The 9,455-nt window shown below is 35.8% G+C and overlaps 1 long non-coding RNA gene across 1 annotated transcript; it reads left to right on the top strand.

Annotated features, from left to right (window-relative positions):
* Nucleotides 1-2,627: 2,627 nt before the first annotated feature.
* Nucleotides 2,628-5,039, top strand: LOC307138406. The gene is made up of 3 exons (XR_013818018.1): nt 2,628-2,751; nt 3,485-3,534; nt 4,937-5,039. It is a non-coding gene; the product is annotated as an uncharacterized lncRNA (long non-coding RNA).
* Nucleotides 5,040-9,455: the final 4,416 nt, after the last annotated feature.

The following is a 9,455-nucleotide window of genomic DNA, read 5'->3' as shown; positions in this document are numbered from 1 at the left end:
GATTGGCCAAACTATTGTAACCGAGCTTCTGTGTCGGGTTCGCCTAAACACTTTCAGATAATAAAATAATATTATCGGATAGTATTGGATGTTCAATGAACTGCGCACACTTTTAATTTTCCCACATCTCAACCACATGTCCTGCAGGGACCAACAGTAACCATGCCCACACATGCCCATCCCTCTCTTGCCTATATTGCAATGTATTACACACACATTAATGCAACATCCCTATAGCCTTAACTTCGATTGAGAATTTAATCTGCTGTTACACTGTTGATTATAGATGAGTTTAAACCGTTGAAACGCAATTAGCAGCGAAAGACAACTCATTTCAGCATATTTGCGCTCTTCTCTGTAAGAGTTTCTCAGCGCTGCCTAGACATGGCGACATGAGTGCTTTTTGCCGCCTAATTGGGCTTGAACATTAAATACACATACGTGTCAAAGGGACCATGTACAACGCACGAGTATAATGGATCCGTGCAGTCGGTCTTAAAGTGACAGCGCATTTACTGACATTATTAATGCTAATCAAACAAGAAAAAAGGAGAGAAAATCTCTCACTGCTCCTGACTGAACCACTTTTGTAACTTTAATAAGACTAAATGTATATTTAATTTACACTGTTAAGACCATGCATTGTTTTCTTTTATACATTTGATTACTTTGTAGTACATTTTATGCAGCATTTAGTTAAGCAAAAAATAACTATATTGTGATATATATCGTTAACGAGAAATAAAATTACTCATATCGTGATATAAGATTTTGGTAATTTCGCCCACCCAAGCCTTGCAGGATAAAAATGCATTGAAAACATAATTTTTTCCAATAGGTCCAACCATATCAGGGCTCAAAGCCTGTTAACATGTAAATCTGTCATTCACAAAAAGAAAAAAAAAATTGTGTTGTAAGTATAATTTATTCTGAAGCAATATTCTCACCAGTGTTCAATCAGCTTTGACATTTTAAATCTGTATATTTGTGAAATTTTTACCTTTTATAAAGGGCATTTTTTCCCCTTAATCTTATGCTTCAGCTTTAATTTTATATTCTTAAATTTGATAAATAAATTAAACTACAATAAGACACTATAGGCCTGTTACCAATCAAATTAAATAATTTACACTGAAAAATTACAACTTCATTAAATAAATGTTATGAGATGGTTTTAAATATTTTTTGAATATACGAATAAGAAAAGTTGGAAAGAATGTTTAAACATGAAACTAAACTGCCAGTAGGTGGCGTAGTGACCGTCTTAATGAGTGAGTCATTGAGTCGATTCGTTGAAACTGTTGATTCGTTCAAGAATGAGGCATTCGTTTATGAATAGGTCATTAAATCTTTGATTCAACGATTCATTCAAAACGCTGAATCATTCAGTACACTGTTAGACTTTACCGCAATTTTACAGTTACTTACCGCAAAAAAGCCCAGTAAAATACCATTTATATTATTTACGGTTAGCTACTGTAATATGCACTGCATTGTGGGTATTTTTAATGAAATTTACAGTAACTTACTGTATATGGGAATTTGCAGTATTTTACTGTTTACGTAAAAGCAGTAGTGCTACTGTAAACAAAGAATACACACAAACACACACACACACTGGATGTTTAAAAGTTAAATAAAAACATGTGGATGGAAGGATGTAAAATTAGTTCTTTGTGGGAGACAAAGAAGTAATTTTTATATTTAGTATTTTCTCCTACCCTTTTCACATTTTCGGGTTTCTCAGAGCGGAAGTCGTCATAGTTGGGTTTAATTTTATAGCGGTGAATGAGAGAATACAATAATTATATATTTTTTGTGTGCCCATTTGCTCAAATAGCAAAAGAAAAACTCCACAATAGTGATTTCACAACTTTCAAAAAGAGGAAAAAATAGAGTATAGAATAAATAGAGTAAAGTATTAGTGTTATAAATGTATTTCGAATTCGCCTCATAGGAGGAGCTTCTGCCAGCGGCTCTTCTCGTTGAGAAATGACTGACATGGGCTGTGTTTACACGTCTTTTTGTGTTAAAACTGTTAATGTGTGACAAAACGTAGTTTTAAGACTTTTTTAGTCGGTAATGTAGTTGTTTAAAGCTCAAATCTGTGGTTTATTTATAAGAAGAGTGCCTATTTTAACATTTTATCTGGTGTTTTCGGAGATGTGAGCTCCAGTGAGTCAGCGGCGTTCAGCGCTTGTTTACCCGGCGAGAGTAGACTTTCCTCGGCTAGCCCTTCTGACGTCTGCCGCTGGCTCTGATGTCTCTGTGGCGTCTCCAGCTATAATTAGTCTTGTGGAGATTTAACGGCCCATATTTGCTCTCATGGATCTATAATTTGTTCCCTGGCAAATCGTTTAGGCTGAGGGCAAAGTGAAGTTTCATTACTTGTTTATTTTTCGGCTATAACTGTACGTTGCAAAATAAAATGACGGATCATGAGATATAAAATGCTAACGGTAGGCTACACACACACACCTACTGTTAGCATTTTATATCTCATGATCCGTAATTTTATTTTATTTATTATTATTTTAATGCCAGAGTAATACCAGTACAAGTGTGGTGATATAAATGTAATTTTTAAATGTTTAAAAAATATATTTATAAACTTTGCTTACACCTCACACAATTTAAATTGTTTACTCGCGTGCCAAGCCCGCGCAAATGAGGTTTGTGTCGAGTGCGCGCATAACGGACGTCCCTGCCTGTGGATCGGATCGCCAGACACCAGCTGCGAGCTTTCCTGAGGTAAGAAGTTTTTATTTGACAAATTTGTCACAAATGTCTTTGATACTTTTAAAACGTAAACCAATATCCATTAAATATAGCTACATATATGAAGAAAGTAAATAATAATATCGAATTGCTATTACTAACGTATATGACAGTCTCGGGGAACTGTTCATTTTCCTCAAGAACCGCTTTCATAACCCATTAAATTTGCATACAATTGACTAACTGTTACCTGCATTGTACATTATGTACCAAATGTTGTATTTACGCGAACAATGGTTTCCGTCTTTTCACGGCCAGTTATAGTTACATATTTTCGTTGACAGTTAAATGTGTGTGACGCCATTTGAAGTAACGTTAGCGGTGTCAAAGGCTGTCTCGCGCGCCCTCTCTCTCTCTCTCTCTCTCTCTCTCTCTCTCTCTCTCTCTCTCTCGAAAATAGAACATTTACGCCAGTGTATACACCAGAGGATTAATATATATTCAAGTAAAATAATAATTAGTTCAAGTATGTTCATTGTGGCTTCTTATTTATTATATTATTTCATATGAATTCATTTTTACATGCCACTGAAGGCTCTATTATTGTCTTCTCTCTTTTTTCAGTGTTGATAGTCATTTGATTGTGTAAGTGGTCAATCTAGCAGTCATCCTATATCTGTGAATTATCATGTGCATAACATTTAGGCACCATTATAGTCAATAAACATTAATGAAAATTTCTTATTTTTCTCTCTTGTGTCAACAGGAGCTAACAACACCCCAGAAAGAGCCACAGCACTGAGCATCTTTGGCTTTGTAAGTATATATTTTGACTAACATTATGTGATTAACGTCTTTTAATGCATTTGCCTGCATTTCCTACTTGGCATCTATTTGTTATCTTGTTGTGACTGTTTAGTCTCATGTGGGATATGTCACTGCATAACATGACAAAGTAATTAAAAATGATTCATTGTATGCACTTAAAAATTTGTGTAACACTTTACAATACGGTTCATTAGTTAACTACATTAGTTAACATTAACTAATAATGAACTGCACTTATAAAGCATTTATTTATCTTTGTTAATGTTAATTTCAACATTTACTAATGCATTATTAAAATCTTGCTAACATTAGTTAATGCACTGTGAACTAATATGAACAGCTGGATTTTTATGAACTAACGTTAACAAAGATTAACTAATGCTGAACAGAGGTGTTGTTCATGGTTAGTTCATGTTAACTAATGCATTAAAGGGTTAGTTCACCCAAAAATGAAAATTCTGTCATTAATTACTCACCCTCATGTCGTTGGAGACCCGTAAGACCTCCGTTCATCTTCAGAACACAAATGAAGATATTTTAGTTGAAAGCTGATGGCTGAGAAAGGCTTCAGACAGGCCTCCATTGGCATTCAGTACATTGACACTTCCAAGATCCATGAAAGGCACTTAAAACGTTGTTACAAAGTCCATCTCACCACAGTGGCTCTACAATAATTTTACGATGCGACGACAATAGTTTTTGTGCGCAAAAAAAAATCAAAATAACACCTTTATCCAACTTGTTCTCGACTTCCGTGTGTGCCTCCACGACGCATGCGCGAGAATATGACGCAGATCCGGCGTTCGGGAATCCATGAAATGCACACTTAAGCCCCATTTTGAGAACTACGCCGAGACCTAAAGCACGATCAATGTAGAATCCAACAGCTTAGACACGTGCGTCTTCCTCTGCTCGTAAACAAATCGCTTCTGGGTCATATGTCCGAACGCCGGATCTGCGTCATATTCTCGCGCATGCGTCGTGGAGGCACACACGGAAGTCGAGAACAAGTTGGATAAAGATGTTATTTAGATTTTTTTTGCGCACAAAAACTATTGTCGTCACATCGTAAAATTATTGTAGAGTCACTGTGGTGAGATAGACTTTGTAACGATGTTTTAAGTGCCTTTCATGGATCTTGGAAGTGTCAATGTACTGAATGCCAATGGAGGCCTATCTGAAGCCTTTCTCAGCCATCAGCTTTCAACAAAAATATCTTCATTTGTGTTCCGAATATGAACGGAGGTCTTACGGGTGTCCAACGACATGAGGGTGAGTAATTAATGACAGAATTTTCATTTTTGGGTGAACTAACCCTTTAACTAATGTTAACTAATACAACCTTATTGTAAAGTGTTACCAAAATATGTATACATTATTTTATATGCAGATCATATCCAACCAGTGACCAGAAAACAGAGAGACTGAGGAATAGACAGAGAAACGGACAAAGCTGGACTACAACTAAAACCTGAACTAAAAACTAATCATGCAAGTATGTACAGGTGCAAGTATTTAATTATTTGCAATTTCTGAGAGACTTTTATCTTTTAATTTTCAGCCAACCTCGTCTTATGCTGCCTTCATGTGCTAGAAATTTCCTACTTCCCACTTCTGAAGTTGTGATTACGAACTCATCACATTCAGATTTTGACTTGAGAGGGCGTTCATGTCCAATTTTTTAACTAGGAAACTAGTTCAGTAATTCCTATAGCACGTGAAGGCAGCATAAGATGTCAGTTGAGCAGGAGGTGACGTTTGCCTACCACACCACAGGTGATATGAAGTATATCATATCATGAAATTGCTCTTATAGTCAGGGTGTCCGCGGGGTTGTAAAAGGTAGTAAATGAAATTAGCCAAAATTAAGGGCATTAAAAAGTAGTAAAAAGTACTAAACGTCATCTGACGAGGTATTAAATTTTCGAGCCCAATTTTTTTTAGATAAATTTGTCAATTTGGCCTTTTTTTTCTAAAATTCGCGTGGATTTATTTATATGTTTAGAGTAGGACCTGCGCGATATCGTGTGAGGTGGTGTTCGTTCGCGCGCGCTGAAACAAACTGGGTCCGCGGCTGGCTTGCTGACAAACATGTACGCGAGCTCGCTTCCATTCAGTAATTAAAGCATGGGGAAATGCAAGTTTTCGGACCTCTGGCTGGAGGACTCACGATTTAAAGACTGGCTTAGGCCAGTAGTTTGCAACAGCCACGAGGCTTATTGCCACGTCTGCAAGAAGACAATTAATATAACCTGGGTGGGGGTGAATGGCGTCAAATCGCATATGTAATCAAATAGTCACCAAGCTAGGATGCGCGGACGTAGCGAGCAGCTTCCCATATCAATGTTCTGCTTTACAGATGCATCAACGACCTCAACCTCCACTGCTTTGCCCTCAACCCCGACTGCTCTCCCGATTCAAACCACTGCCAGTAGCCTAACGTTAGTCTAGCAGCATCATCAACAGGTGCGTGACAGGCGTCAGACAGCAGACGCTATGCCCTATCACCACCGCTACATTGCGAGCTGAGGTGCTGTGGTGTTTAGACCTTGCAACTAAACACCACTCTTTAAATTTGAATCTATGGCATTGAAGAGCTGTTTCGAAATATGCAAGTTGCTTAAAGCTTGGCTTACACTGTGCGATTTCTGTGCGATTTCAGCAAGGTTATCTACTCACACTGTACGAGTAGATCGCATGCGATGTAAAGCCAAAGCTCACGGTTTATATGCTCACACCATGGCTCGGATCGTCGAGCGCGACTTGTCTGCTCACTGTATGAGTGAAGATTTAGCATTTACTATTTATGTATATAAATGATTATTATTATTATTAGGGTAGGCCTACTTTTATTATTAAATTGATAATACATTTAATTTGCTCCCGTGATAATTTCATAATGCATCAATGCACAACCGACATGTTGCATAATAAAAGAATAGATAGATTAGCTTACTCCTCATTATTTAAATACATTTTGCACAATTAAACAAGGAATTATAGGCCTATAATTAAAATGATTATCAGTCTATAATATGTCAGAACACTACAATAATATCAGTATTATCAGAAAGTAAGAGCAGCTTTATTTAAAAAAAAACTTGTTTAACACGAAATGGGCCTATACTTCTCTTTTAATTTGTTTCACAATATGGGCCAAAAGAGAAATATTAAGAATATAAATTCAGACAGTTATAGGCTATACGTTATCAGCATATGTTAAAGCAGATTTATATAAATAAAGAGATATCTCTTGTCTCTGTGAGAATATGCGCCGAAAGCTTGTCAGATTTTACGTTCACTTTCAGTAGTGAATAATTGACCAGGTTTGAGACTTCACCGACTCTCGCACACATTACGTTTTTGTGTGATATCCACTGACTCGCCTTCATGATTTAAAACGAAAAAGAAAAAAAATCTATATTGCGCCGTGAAAATTGCTCTGTACACTGCATGAACTATGAAGAAGATGTCTCCTTCCACTTCTGTCTTTATTTCTATTCTCATCTCTGTGGGCAGCTGATGTTAAGTTATAATGACCTCGTTACATTGTGATGCAATATGTTATTCCATTTGGAAAGATATTTCATTTACGCTACTATAGTTGCAGCTTGAAGTCGCGCTGGTATTAAAAAATATTTTGAAGGTATTAAAAAAGGTAGTAAAAGGTATTAAATTCAACTTAAGAAGTTCTGTATATACCCTGATAGTGTATGGAATGCTTTTTAAAGAAAATTTGCGGGGGGGGGGGGGGGAAGGAAAATGTTTAGATGAAGTAATGGAGATGGTGTGAACATGGCCTTTACATGTTCCAGCGTGAGCTGGAGGGAGGTGTCTTCCGTCAGCAGCTTGCTTTCTGATTGGGTATTGTTGCGTTTCACATGATAATCTCCAGAGCGCACACGCTTGTCCTCGGGATAGAGATATATAATATAAGTATAACTATGAATAATAATAATATAACAAGTATAACTATGAATAACTGCTGTTGCACAAGTTGTTACCTCATCTGTCCATGAACAAATTTAGATGAGATAAACCATTTCTCACACATTTTCCCTCTGTTTTGTTTCAGATCAGCCATCAGTAGTTTACCAGTAGGGAGGCCAGCCAAGACCAGCTGGGGTATTTTGTTCATATTTTTTGTTGCCATATCGTCATGATCTCTGCTTTGATTTGTTGTAATGAATTCAGTTCTCTATTTTTTTTCTGTTTTTTGTAATTGATTGTGACGGTGAATAAAAAATATACTGATGTACATGGACTCAAGTCTCTTATTTGGAATTTATTAAATGTATTATTTATTTTATTGCATTCATGTAAAATATTCAAAATAAAGTAATAACATATTAACATGCATATTTTGTAAAATAAAAAGTAAAATAAATTACAGTAAAATTACTGTAAAAAATATTATACTGTAAAAATAAATTGCGGTAAGGGCATCATACTGTAAAATTAAATTGCGGTAAGGGCATCATACTGTAAAATTAAATTACGGTAAGGGCATCATACTGTAAAATTAAATTGCGGTAAGGGCATCATACTGTAAAATTAAATTACGGTAAGGGCATCATACTGTAAAACACATTTACAGGTAAGCTACTGTAAAGGGGCAATTACAGTAACTTACTGGCAATAGTGCTGCCAGTAAGTTACCGCAAAAATACAATAAAATGTCTAACAGTGTAGCTAACACACCGTTTCTACGTGTTTCTCCTGTGATCTTTGTTTTGAGCTTTTCGCTGCTGAAATTGAACAAAACAAGTCAATATTGCATCTAAAATGTAAGTGACTTGATGTTAATTAATTGTTTATGGAACTGTCTTATGAAATCAGCCTTATTTTCAATTATGGTATTCAGGAAAACAGAACTCTTGGTCATGTGATGTTGTTTAACTGTATTATATGTTGTTATAAATATTAAAACTTCACATTTCACATTTTTACCACAGTATGTTACTGAGTTTCTTTGTGTAAGAGGTGCTCATTTGTTTTCGATTTCTGCGCGAGCGTCAACAGCGCAACCTTGTTACCTTCATTACATTATACTACATTATTATCCACTATAACTTTTTGGTGATTACCTAGATATTTTTGTTTTTTGTTTTTGACGTTTTAATCAGGCTGCTTGTCCAGTCGGGCAAGTAAAATTCTTTCACTTGCCCCTTCAAAAAATCCGGACATTTTTTACGGACAAGCGTTAATGTCGAGCCCTGTATGTATGTATGTGTGTATGAATATACACAGACACACATATCTTCATTTTATTTTTTTATTTTTTTTATAAAATTACTTTAGTAGGCCTAAATGTCTTGACTGAACTTAAATGTCAAGTTGACATAATTTAAAATTTAATTAAAAATCATTCTTTCAGTGTAGACCTATTTGAACTTGCATTTAATTATACAGTAATGCTATGCTTTATGGCTTGCCTATAGCTAATGCAATAGAAAATAAATCATTAATGTTCATTATTTGTGTTCCAGAAAGTTTCGCTTCAGAATAGTATGTAAACTTAGTTATTATTTTTATTATCATCAAGCATCACCGCCGTTGGTGTATGAATGAGTGTGTGAATGGGTGAATGTGAGGCAAAATGTAAAGCGCTTTGGATGGCCGTAGGTCTGTTAAAAGCGCTATATAAATGCAGTCCATTTACCATTTACCATTTACCAAGTAGGCCTAAACCAGGGGCTGCATTACAGAAACATACCATCCTATCTCTTTCTTAATTTCAGTTAAAAAATATAGCAATATATCAAGTTCAAAATTAAGCAAGGAATTTTCTGTAATACAGCCTCAGATACTTGTTTACCGTATATGTCCCCCTGCATGCAAATATTTCATGATAATACTCTGAAGGTGTTGCTTTCGTTCAAGCTGTCCTTTTCCTCCCATGATACACA

This window comes from Gobio gobio (assembly GCF_949357685.1).
Source record: "Gobio gobio genome assembly, chromosome: 15".
Taxonomy (NCBI): domain Eukaryota; kingdom Metazoa; phylum Chordata; class Actinopteri; order Cypriniformes; family Gobionidae; genus Gobio; species Gobio gobio.
Note: the sequence above shows the minus strand (reverse complement) of the source record. Positions and strands in the feature narration are given on the sequence as shown.